Here is a 12,839-nt window from a genome sequence, read left to right on the forward strand (position 1 = left end):
ATTCAAATAATGTTTTCTTCTTCATATCAATAGCATTTTCTCGTGTCTTTCCAGCAGGCTCGGGAAAGGCGCCTCGCATGTATTACGTTCACTGGAACTACAAAATGTGTACAAAATGACTGCTTCCAACCACTCTTTAAATTCCTAATTACTGTGTTTTTATATCTATTATTGGAAGATTTCATCGTTTCTAGCAAATATGCATTATCAAAAGACAAAAAGACAATAGATAATTTTTATAGTCATATTTTGATTTAATATAAAAATTGAGGCTATCGTAATATTTTCGAGGTTGTGTTTCCGTTTGCCGGAAAGACCCAATAATGTGCGATTGAAACATATATAACTGGAGAGGGAGGCTTGCGTTCAAAAGTCAAACCCTCTCGTACGTGGTACAGTATGCGCTAGGGATGCGCATCTTCACCATGTCGCAATATGGGTCAATGCAAAACACTTAATTAATTGTCATTAATAGTTATAAACTATTTATCAATTTCCGAAGTAAATTTCATGGAGTGTTGAGCACTTTAAGTACCAGTTGTTTGGTCTCGTCTGTAATAATGAATTTGGAACATAGCATCCACACATATTTTAAATTCGATCACAAAATTTGTTTTCTCGATTTGATCATATTCTGTACTTCATACATTTTAAAAGTACCTATAAAGCACTATTAAATCCATCAATGGTATATATCTTAGAAATTGTCACCTGTTGAACAGACAAATTGAAAACACAATATATTGTTCTGTAATGTGCATGTACATGTAACAAATCCGAAATACTCTATCAATGTAAAACTTATACGGTACCAATTTTGATGCACCAGATGCGCATTTCGACAGATAATGTCTCTTCAGTGATGCTCAACCGAAATGTTTGAAATCCGAAATAACAATGAAGTTTTAGAGCTATTATAGGGTAAAACAGTGTGCCAAAAAATTGGAGTCAAATTCGTCTAAGGATAAGAGCTATGCGTAAGGGAGATAATCCTTAACTTTGAAATGAATTTCTAAATTTTATAACAGCAATTAAATATACATCCGTATTTTCAAGCTAGTAACGAAGTACTTAGCTACTGGGCTGTAAAGACCTTCGGGGACTAACAGTCCACCAGCAGAGGCCTCGACCCAGGGGTCTTAATGTCAAACTTATTCGGTACCAATTTTGATGCACCAGATGCGCATTTCGACAAATAATGTCTCTTCAGTGATGCTCAACCGAAATGTTTGAAATCCGAAATAACAATAAAATGTGTTTTCAAAGTTTTACAAGTTACATGTAATTGTTAGTGTCATTATTTTAATTGATGATTGTCAATCGATCTTAAATTCAAGTTGAATGTGTCTCCAATTCATTTGACGAAATTTACAAATATATCAGATAGTATCTTGTGACATTGGACTTTTCCCCCAAGCTGAGAAGAACGATTGTTTGGACAAAACAATATCGGAGTTTGTTCAATTGGATACAGGGTTCTAATATTCCACGGTTCTTCGGAATATCCTGTATTAGAATAGGTGAGAGTTAGCAAGATGAAGCTACATGTAAACGTGGGGAAACATTCGTATGTTTGTGTGCTATCAAAAAATCAAACGGAACGAATGTTATGGTATCTATTCACACAGCACTCTTCTGAATATTCAATAAAGCCACGGGTAACTCTATATACGTATAGCTGATTTTGGGAGATGATAATTTTAATCTAGCTTATTTTAGTAGTTTGGTGTCATGCCGCCAATTTTTAATAGCTAAATGCATCTGCTATCAAAATACGTATTTTCAGAAGAAAAATAATTCTGTATTGTATAGCATTTGTTGCTATGTCAAGCGCACATGTAGCACTTTTCAGTGTAGGGATTAATAAATTACAGTTATCTTTATGTCAATAGATTCCAACAACAGTAAAGTAATTAACAATGCATTGCGTGTCAATTTTCATGCTTTGGAACTCGCTAAACGTGAGCTAGAAAGTCGCCAAAGTTTCTACCTGCGGAAAAAAACCCGCTATACAGAACATCGAATGATCAATTTTTATGTTGCATAAACACCAAATAGACCATTGTTGCTGTAAAACAAAGACTAAAAGTCCAGTTTATACAAAAGTTGTATAGTGAAATCAACAGGGTTTTTTTTTCTAAAGGACATGTCTTTAGACCCTTGAAACCAAAATTTTCTTATTTTGATAGTTCTTGGTTGTGGCAAGTAAAATGTAAGGTCAACTCATATGTATTGCAGTTAGTTGTAAAAATGGACAATGTTTAGCAAATATGGAGAGAAAAGTCTTTGGAACAATCACAAATGGAACCCGGGACCCTTTTACTATTTAGACGATCTAATCCAGAGCTACCCAGGCCAATATACAAAATATGGTAATATTAATACAATAAAAAAAATTAAATCTATTTCGGAATTATACAAGAATTTTTATTGAGATGAATTTTTTTGGGAGAAAATGTCAGAAAGGTCACGTATGTCCTAGTGACCAATTATGATACTGATTTTGACATCGAATTACTCCGCTTACCTGATCATATATAACGGGCTCTCCGCGGGTGTCACTGGTCAACAGGGGATGCTTACCTCATCCTACCACTGGTTTTTCCAGGGGTTCGTATTTGCCCTGGGCACGCCCCAAGCCCCATCCCACCCGTTAAGTAGTGATTCTTCGTTATGTAAATACTCTCTAAATAAATGTGTATTTTGATAACAATCTATTTGATTATATATCTATATATAGCTGCAATAATGTAGCCCAATCCAATTTTTTTTTTATTCTGACGTTTTCGGGATAGGGCTACAATTCCATAGGATCTCCGTAATGGTGCAAAATAATTTTATGAATAACCGATAATAAACTCTGTGTATTAGTCCCAAATGTTGTTTACACCAAAAGGAGTACCAACTTTGTGCTCGGGCATGTCTAATAAAGGTGTTTTTCATTAAATATAATGTACAGCATGCAAAATTCTTCGTCTGCTCCGCCATGCTTGTTATCGCGAGATCTCGTAGGTGGATCTAATGAAAAGCCTAAACATTGACAATCAGCGCGAAAATGTAGTTACTCGAGCCACTTCGACAAAGGAAGGAAAATCATATTATTGCAGAAAGAATTTACACTCTGCTGTTCGGTTTTTAACTTGATATTAAATTCAAACCTTCTCAATACCGACGAAATAGCTTTCGCCTCCATACTTGTCCATTGATGTAAATACCACCTTATATGGCATATGCAAATGACTTGACAACCGGAAGTTGAAACTTCAGTATATCAAACATGGCGCACAAATATGAATCGAGAAACTGGGATTATCGAAATTGTTGAAAACGGTAGAATAGAGCCTCACAAATCTAAAGTTGCAGGTTGTAAATTTATATATTGACTAAGAAACATAGAATATCATTTTATTTACGTAAAGAAAGTCAGGAAATGTTTAGAATGAGCGCAAATGTTGCGGGAGTGAATCACTCCCGCATTTGCACCATTACGGAGATCCTAAGGAGTTGTAGCCCTCTCCCTTAAAAAAAAAAAAAAAAAAAAATCAGAGAGGGTTACATTATTGCAGCTAATCTATATATTGCTCTACTTCTCCTTTGATTCTCTGAGAAACAATTGTTATTATGTACACGTATTTAACAATCCACTTTCTGTTAATACTACAGATATAATGTATACATTTGCATATTTTCTGTCTGCAAAGTAAAAATAACCGACCTGTAGTTATTGATTGTTCTATACATAAAGCTCTGCTAGAAATCAGCTATATTTCCACAGCGGTGTGAAATGGATCAGTTTGCTGTGTGTGACACCAGCTAATCCACTGTCTCAAGCAGCTGTTGTAAGCTGTCCGAGTTCCTTTCCGCCATCCTGCTGTCAAAAGTTCGGACGTTTGTTTAGAAACTCCTGCTCATTCCTTGATTCTCCTAAAACTTTCCATACCACTAATTTCAGTGTATGGGTTATCATTAGTGGATGCATCTGACCCTCTGGTGATAGTAGCAGATCTTGAATGTGAGGCAACAGTAGCGGGTTGTCTATTGACAGTGCCAAAAGCATTGGATAATATGGCTGAGTTTGCCACACTGAAGTTAATATTTCTGCTTTTTACAGAATGGAGGGAATGCATACCCTTTTTTCTTTTGCCATGGTATTTGAAATGCATCTGTTCCTTTTGATTGTGGGTCTGGGCGCCAGCTCATGTACTGTTGTAGCTGAGTATTCAGACGATCTGCAAACAGGTCCATTTCTAATGGGCTCCTCTGATTGATCTGCTTGAAAATTCCCCGATTCAGCATCCAATTGCTGGAGTCTTTCATGTGTTGACTCCCTGAGTCTGTCTGAATGTTCAGTCGTCCGGGGAGATATTTCTTTCGTTATTTTAGTAACAGACCTGAATGGGTACCCCATCTTACTTAGATGGGCCACTGTTGTTTTATTTTACAACTTTAAGTGAACATGAATATTTTTGCTTTCCTTCATCATAGATTAAACTGCAAATGGAACTGCCTTCATTTCCAGTACATTCATGTGCATGTGATGGATTCCACGGTCCTCCCATATTTACTGAAAGAGTGGGACAAATTGCCCGTACCCCATTTTTAGGCATCTGTCTCTATTGTTAGATCTGGTTTCACTGGCATTCGAATTTGTTTCCCATTCCATTGATTCAGCTGCTGGATCCACCACGATATATATTCTTTGCATGCTTTGGGAAGATCAATCATTTTGTGATGATTCTCTTGTGATTTCAGAAAACACTTGGTCTGGAACATTTGTAACTCTCTTACGTACAGAGAAGCTGTAATGACTGCCTCTACTGTGGCATCTAATGTACCGATTAAACTTGCTAATTCTTGAATTCATACAGTTTCCCGCCTAGTGGCTATTGGTTCTAAAACTAAAGGTATATCCTCTTTTAATTTCATACTTGCTGTCTACAGGTCTGTTCGTATCGGGGATCCTAAATCCAGAACCCCCCTTCTTTGGGCCTTGCACGCTTTGTTTGAAAGGCTGATATGTTGAGACTCTGTCCCCACGTCCTTGGCTATGTCCTTGTGAGTATCCAAGCGAGGGCGTCCCACGAAAGGGCTGGTCAAAACGTCTACGTTTTGATAGGATCTCACGGGATATTTCTCTTGCACACTTCTTGCTCTTACATGTACGATCCAGGGCTTTATATATAGTGTCATCATACAGGGTATCAGTCTCCTGAGCTAAATCAGGCTCATAAGTTTCCAATTCCTCTTTGTCCTATTTTACGCCTTTCATGATCTTGGCCAGACAGTTTAGAAATCGTTCATATAAACAAGTAGTATTTACCTGTCCAACTAGAACGACCACTTACTCCACTAATTTGAGCATGTCCATGACTTGAAATTTGTCATTCTCTTCCTGTCCTTTCCTGGTCCCATCAATGGCTGACCAAACTTTGACCAATGGTCCCATACTATTATTTTCTTTTGGATAAAAGCTAAACTTTTATCATGCAAATGAAGAAATTTCATAACGTTGTAGTCTATGAAATCTTCTACAAACTCCTCAACTTTTGGAGGGTTACAGAAAACATTTGAGCCCACAGGAACATCATCTAGAATATTTCTCTTAATGCTCTCATCTGTCAGATGTTTATAAAAGTACTTTCTACACTTATATGGCATACCCCCTCCGACATGAACGCCGATTCACCGTCAGTAAGGTAAAATCTTTCAGAGTCAGACTCATTGTCACACTGAATTGACAAACTGTCACCATTGTCATCACTTTGAGCCCCCTGGGCTATTTTAATCTCACTTGAATCATCTCTACTTGATTCTTGGCCCGACTCTTACAGGTCACTATCAGAAGACTGATAGCCAAAATAGCCTTTCTCCATAATACACAACGTACCGCAAAATAAACCCCAACACAACGTCTCAAAATGTTGCACAACGTGTCTATATAATATACAAAACCTGTTCAACAAAACAAATAATTAACAAAAAATCACGAAGTAATCGAAGAAAATATCGCGATTATTATAGATTTATCTTAAAGATTTTTCAGGACGCCTGCTTTTGAAAGAAGCCAACGAAAGAAGGGGGTCTCAGGATTTTTGAAATCCTGATCCCGATATCTTTGAAAGGCATGTGAATAGAGGAAATACGGAAGAATGCAGCATTATACCTTTATAATACATCAGTTAACAAAATAAAATTAAGGAATCTAATTTTTCAATTTCATCAGATATTTTGGAATCCGTTTGTCGTCTGGTATTACATTTGTATGCCATACAATACATGCATATTGCCTCAATTGATCATAATTAAGAATTAAATTTCTTTAAATAGTATCCCGACTTAAATCAACTATCACATTCCATCAAACATGCAATTGATAGAATATATATTCTTGGATTTGGTTTTGAAACATTCTTTTATCAAAGTTGCGTTACCATAACTTAACGAAAATATTTCAAAGAAGGTGCCTAAAGCCTCAGATATTCTTGTAGATTAATTTCAGTTACTTAATACAGCATTTTTCTTTCACTACAGTTTCCGTTATGAAATTTTAAATTCATAATGATAAAAGGTAAATATAACAAACAGTAATCAATTTCATAACTCCTACAAAGAATACAAAACAAGCATTCTGAGAGTATTGTATAGCAATACATAGTCCCTTACCTGAGGCAAAAATTATTGGACCGCAACAATATTCGAAGTTCATTATGAGACTAAGGTTATGGTAAAAGGGAAGATTGGAAAACCATGATAGGAATACTTGGAAATCAACTATTATTCAGGTACAAAGACTAGCCCAGGAAAACTTCAAAACTGATCTGCAACTTGTTATGGCAAAGCAATCATCATGATGTAATGAATATCTGTAAGCACAACAAAACAAAAACAAAAACAAAAAATAGGAACATTTACAATTCATGTATTTTTCCATTGATTGATTGATGTTTTCCGCCACACTCAACAATTGTTCAGTTATCTGTTGGCGCCCAGTTGTTATTGGTGGAAGAGAGAACCCAGATACAATGTACCTGGAAAGAGACCACCGACCTTCCGAAAGTAAACTGGGAAACTTTCTCACTTACCGGCGCGAGCAGGATTCGAACCCGCTCCGACAGAGGTGGGAGGCCGTGTGATTTTGAGCGCGTTGCTCTAACCACTCGGCCAAGGAGATCCTAGACCGATATGAGATTCGAATTTGAACTTGTTATGGCTAAGCAATGTACCAAATATCAAATGAATATCTGCAAGCACATAAAAAAGTCCGATAAACTAATAATTCATGCTATTTCTAAGTCCAAGGGCCATAATTTAGTGAAAAATCAACGGACCGAGACAAAATTCGATCTTGATCTGTAACATGTTATGGCAAAGCGATGTACCAAATATCAAATGAATATCTGCAAGCACATAAAAAAGTCCGGAAAACTGATTTGTAGGTATGACAGACGGACAGGGCGCAAACCTAAAGTCCCCTTCGACTTCGTCGGTAGGGGACTTCTAAGAACTGGGCAAACACAGGCCAAGGTGGGATCAGGTGACCAGGAGGAGTAAGCATTCCCTGTAGACCGATCGCACCCGCCGTGAGCCATATGTCTTTATTGGATAAACGGGGATTCCGTAGTCAAAATCAATGTGCCAAGAACGACCTCACAATCGGTATGAAACACTTCAGACAACATTTGACCCAATGATACGTGTAGGTTGTATTGGCAAACTCGATCATATATATTGGCCATATAATTTCAGAAATGCTGACACGAGACTGTTAAAACCCCTGCACCATGAACGTGTTTGTCAGTAGCCTGCCTCGATTTAAAAACTGATCATACGCAGAATAAGTTCTTGCGTATGGAATCAGTTGAGAGATATAAACAACATATACAGGTAATAATGGCATACTGTTACATAAATAAGGGAAGTTGACGATGGAGAAGCTGAAATCATCCCGTTTGTCATAAAGTTGAGTTGTTAGTTTGTCGTTGATATCTAATTTCAATAAAATATCTAAGTATGAAGCATAAGTGAACGACTCGGTGGTGTCTTTTATTTCGAGCTCATGGGAATATATCGAATCGAATCATGGATGAAACTTATTATTGTTAATAGATGGAACGTCGTCGATATATCTAAATGTCGCATTGAAAGCCACAGCAAGATATTTTTTTCTTCTCAAGTATAAGGTTTTGAACAAATTCTGCTTCATAAGAATATAACAACAGGTCAGCTAACAATAAGAACACAATTGGTGCTCATGGGAATTCCAACAGTCTGTTGGGAGACCTGATCACCAAAGACCAATGGTCATGTAAAGTGTTTAAAAGGCATACGTTTTGTTGTTGTTGATTTGAGAAAAGCTTTGCGATTTCAAGTCTTCTAAAATTTCTTTAGATATTTTAGAATCCACATTTGATTTATACCACTTCTGGCATATTTAGCAGCAGAGTATGTTTTTGAAGTATGAAAAGATAGAATACTGGAAATAATTGTAATTCTTTTTTATACACATAGTGCATAATATGGAATTTATACATCTTTTTCTCCCAATTTTGTACATGTCATGCCCCACGCATAAACGTATGTATTGGTATGTTTTAAATAAATCGACAACGAAGTTTCCGGTATTTGTCAAGCACTGACAGTTTACCATGGATATGCCGAGAGTTTATTATTAGTAAGGAATTATAATCCATTTGCAGATGTTAATTCTATACCATTAGGAAATAGTATTCTGAAATGAAAAATGCATAAAATACAAATTGATATTTGACAATAATCAAGGCTGGATAGTCATAATAACAATCAGATAATTTCAGAAATACATTTATGCCCTAATTTTCCCCATGTGCGTTCAGCTTTTCAGGTATATGCAATGGTTGGTAGTTGGGGTCTCTTTATCATAACTGTTTCATACAGATTGAGACCAATTTAAAGTAGTGAATGCATGGATCATTGAAAATTGATGCTTCAATGCAAGTTTTTTTATTTTTACATATTTTTTAATTAACAGTATCTGTAATTCATAATGAAAATATCATTATCCGGATAGCGCAGAGGTAACGCTCTCGCTTCTCACCGCTGTGACCCGAGTTCGATCCCCATGATCGGCTCCCACATAAATGACCCCCCTAACGTAAACATCCGTGCATGAAACGACCCCATTGGAAATAAGCTTTCGAGCTGTCATGGGTTATCCTTGGTATTTATGTAAGTATGTATGTATATACCGAATAAACATTTATTTAATTTCTGGTTTTTACGGTAACTGTGATGCTACGGTTGTCATACATGTAATAACCCCACTTATATGAATCTCCCGTAATAAATAGTATAAGTATTTCAGATGGTGTTTAGGATTGATACAAAAAGAGGGAGTGATACTAATTTTATATCAAATTAAAGTTAAAACTTTTACTTTCATATGAAGTAGAATATCGACTGCTTATGAACAGGTTTGCTATTTTTAGAAGGCTATCAAACATCACTGTTCATCTTCACCTTTCATTCACCACAGGAAATATATTTTCACCTCCTGGGAAATGAATGACCAATGAATTCTTTCATTTTTACATATGTTTTAACCTATGTTAAAAGGAATGTCTCCTGAAAGTATCAATGTTTTTATTTTAGCTTTATGACATTTTCATTTCCCAGACCTATCACTATAGCATATACATGTAACAAATAGACTAAACGATAGAAAAAGGTGTGGAAAGCTGCCAGGGATGGGGCCCTGACTAAGCTCCATCTATATAACAATATGTATTCCCTATTACATATCGCAGGATGTAGAAGAAAGAAAAAACTACGAGAAATACAATACAAGCTTATATGAGAGTGAAAGTTATACATTCGAAATCATGTAAAAAGGGAGTCTTTGAATTCAATGTAATAACAGTACTTATATACAAAAGATTAAACAAGGTATCGTTTTCACATATTCTTGATAATATTGTAGAAAAAAAAAAATTATTATCTTATATATTTATATTGCAAATTATATTGCATATCATTTATATCATGTACAAATAAAGTAAAGGGAAAGGATCTGCCTTCCCTTTTACATGACTACCCGGGTCAAAATGGACTTCTTGGAGTGCAAGAAGTCCCTTTGGGTAGTTCTTATGGAATACTTTCATATCCTCTACAAATGATTTATTTATATTTGTATAACTTTTTTCTCATATGAACATATAATCTTGTAAAGTGTCAATGTTTGTGTGTTCAGGTTAACTATGGCACTATGAGCACTATAGCCCCCCCCCCCCCCCCCCTCTCTTTTTATAAATGCTGCATGTAATGATATAGATAAATATGCGTTTTTCATGTGTTTGTTTTAACTTGTGTTAAAACTATAAATAATGAACTGATGTTTATTATTGAATTAATTTCACGTAGAATGATAGTATTGTTGCTTTGGAAATGTGTTTAGTATTTTCTATTTTATATTACTTGTACTCATGATCCTGTACATGTAAAAAAAAAAAAAAAAAAAAAATAAATAAATAAAACCAACCAAAAAACCGCCGGAAGCCGGAAAATATCACGTAATCGATGTACACTGTGCATGGTCATAATACCTGCGATGGGTTTTTTCTTCTTTCAAAACAAACGATAATCAACAATAACAAAACTGTCTTATATTTGGAAATCAAAGAATTAGCTGTTCAAATTGAGAAAAAGATACTAACATCAAGTACTGTTTTCAAACTACACATTTTTTGATTTCTAGTAAAATGTGAATAACTCTTATTGTCCATGTTACATAATTATGAATCCCGTGATTTCCTCTTAGCTGACGATCTCGAAATCAACGATGGAAATATTTGTAGCCACGTAAAGGGTTTTATTTACAACTTTTCGTAGGACACAATGATAAAAGTAAGTTTTTCCGTAACAAACATATGTATAGTGTACTTGTGACAGGTTTGATAGAAATTCCTGAATATCTCTGCTCAAATAGCCTTTACATGTATGTAACCCGTGTTTGCTCGGCCTACGGCTTCTCTTGAATATTATACATGTATATCCAGCATTTTAAATTTATGTGCACTAACATTGTATATACGTTATGAAATTCACAACGTTATATATTATGATTTTATTGGTGCTTTAATGTGAATATTTTGTAAGATTGAAAACTATGAGGGTGCGGGTGAGGGGTACATGTATCATGGATTTTCCCTTTACCCTGCGTCTGGTTAAATCTGACAAGTCTTTGTTTACAAGCGCGTAACCTATTCCAGAATCAAAAACAAAAATATTCTCTCTTTAGATACTACACGAATGAAAACACACATAAAGATCACGGATCATTTAACAGTAAAATGATAAATAGTAACACCCCCACCCCACCCCCTCTAATGCATATATGTTTCCTTTACCGGTAAATTTGAGGCAACTTTGTTGTCATCTAATTGAATAAAATTATTGGAAAGCAGAAAGTTAAAATTTAGATCATGGTATCAAATAACAGATTATTGATTATTTTCACTTTCGATGATGACCTTGTTACTGCTAAATCCATGCTAAATGAATTGTAATAAGAATGGGCTTGATATATGATTAACCAGGGCGGGGGGTCACGGCGGGTGTGAGCGGTCGACAGGAGATACTTACTCCTCCTAGACACCTTATCCCACCTCTAGTATACTCAGGGGTCGTGTTTGCCCTACAGCGAATGTAATCACACTTTAAAAAGTGCTCTCCCAAACTCAGTTCGGTAATAGAGTCATACAACAAGACATATATTATATTATTATTGATATCTACATCATCAATCACTTGTGCATTGGAAAGGGAATACATGTACATTAGCGGGTGCATTCGCGACCATTAATGTACTAAGGATCACATTAGTTGTGCGACTCACACAGGTAATGTTATCGGACTGCATTAGCTGGCGGAGATTACATCAGCCGGATGTTAAAAGGCTGGTTAAATCATAGTAGTTAATTACATATTCATCAAGGTCTCAAACTACCAGAAAATGGAGGAAAATTCGCCTCCATGAGGCCATTTTTTAAATTTCATATTTTGTTACCATGGCAACCAATTTTTTCACATAATGTATATGCATCTTGAAAGTACACATATGAAAGATTTTGAAGGTCCATGATGACACCTGCTGCTAGCCTGGTAATGGGTTGAAATACACTCAAGCACCTGTCATCCTGAGAGTAAAATGTCACCAAAAATGATGAGAATCGACCCATTTTCAAACCCTCGTGATTCCCCTCAAAAAATGTTCACAGTATAATGACAGGTTTCAACTTTTAGCAAAAATCCTAACATTTCCAACAAGGCCAAATTTGCAATAGGGTCCTTGATTCCTTTTCGAGATATTTTGCATCAAAGATGTATCATGCTGTTTTCAACTTACCGTTTAAAGTGAAAGTAGAAGTACCCATCTACAAGTCAAACTCTCCTACATCTCACAGTCACAGTTTCGAATCCCATTAAAAGGCACCAGATCAATGTAGAATGGTCACCTCCCTATATTAATACAGATATCAACTACAATGAAACTATTTAAATTCTATAAAATACTCTTTAACATATTTACATTTTAACCCTGGTCACTTTAGCTTCGTATTGGCAATTCGCCAGGTATATTGAGACTTTAGACTTTCATCCTTCGTAACTACTGACCTATATTATCCGGATGAGTGATTATATACATTAAAATATTGGATCGCACTTGTAACTATTTTTCAGTAGACGTGTATGGTTCATGTATGTAAAAAAAAAGTATACATTCGTGATAGCTTTATGTATAACTTAAATGTTAAATAAAATGTTCCACTATATTGGTTTTACTTTCTAAATGACAGCTTACGGCG

At 35.6% G+C, this 12,839-nt stretch overlaps 1 long non-coding RNA gene and 1 pseudogene across 1 annotated transcript; both read right to left on the bottom strand.

Moving 5' to 3' along the window:
- Nucleotides 1-4,876: 4,876 nt before the first annotated feature.
- On the bottom strand, nucleotides 4,877-5,750 carry LOC125660665 (uncharacterized; annotated as a pseudogene).
- A 6,279-nt stretch (nucleotides 5,751-12,029) lies between these two features.
- LOC130051156 (uncharacterized) lies at nucleotides 12,030-12,500 on the bottom strand. Its single transcript, XR_008799527.1, has 2 exons — nucleotides 12,380-12,500; nucleotides 12,030-12,170 (listed from the first exon to the last, which is right to left on the bottom strand). It is a non-coding gene; the product is annotated as an uncharacterized LOC130051156 (long non-coding RNA).
- Between the last annotated feature and the right edge of the window lie 339 nt (nucleotides 12,501-12,839).

Source organism: Ostrea edulis, unplaced genomic scaffold (genome assembly GCF_947568905.1).
Source record: "Ostrea edulis unplaced genomic scaffold, xbOstEdul1.1 scaffold_51, whole genome shotgun sequence".
NCBI lineage: Eukaryota > Metazoa > Mollusca > Bivalvia > Ostreida > Ostreidae > Ostrea > Ostrea edulis.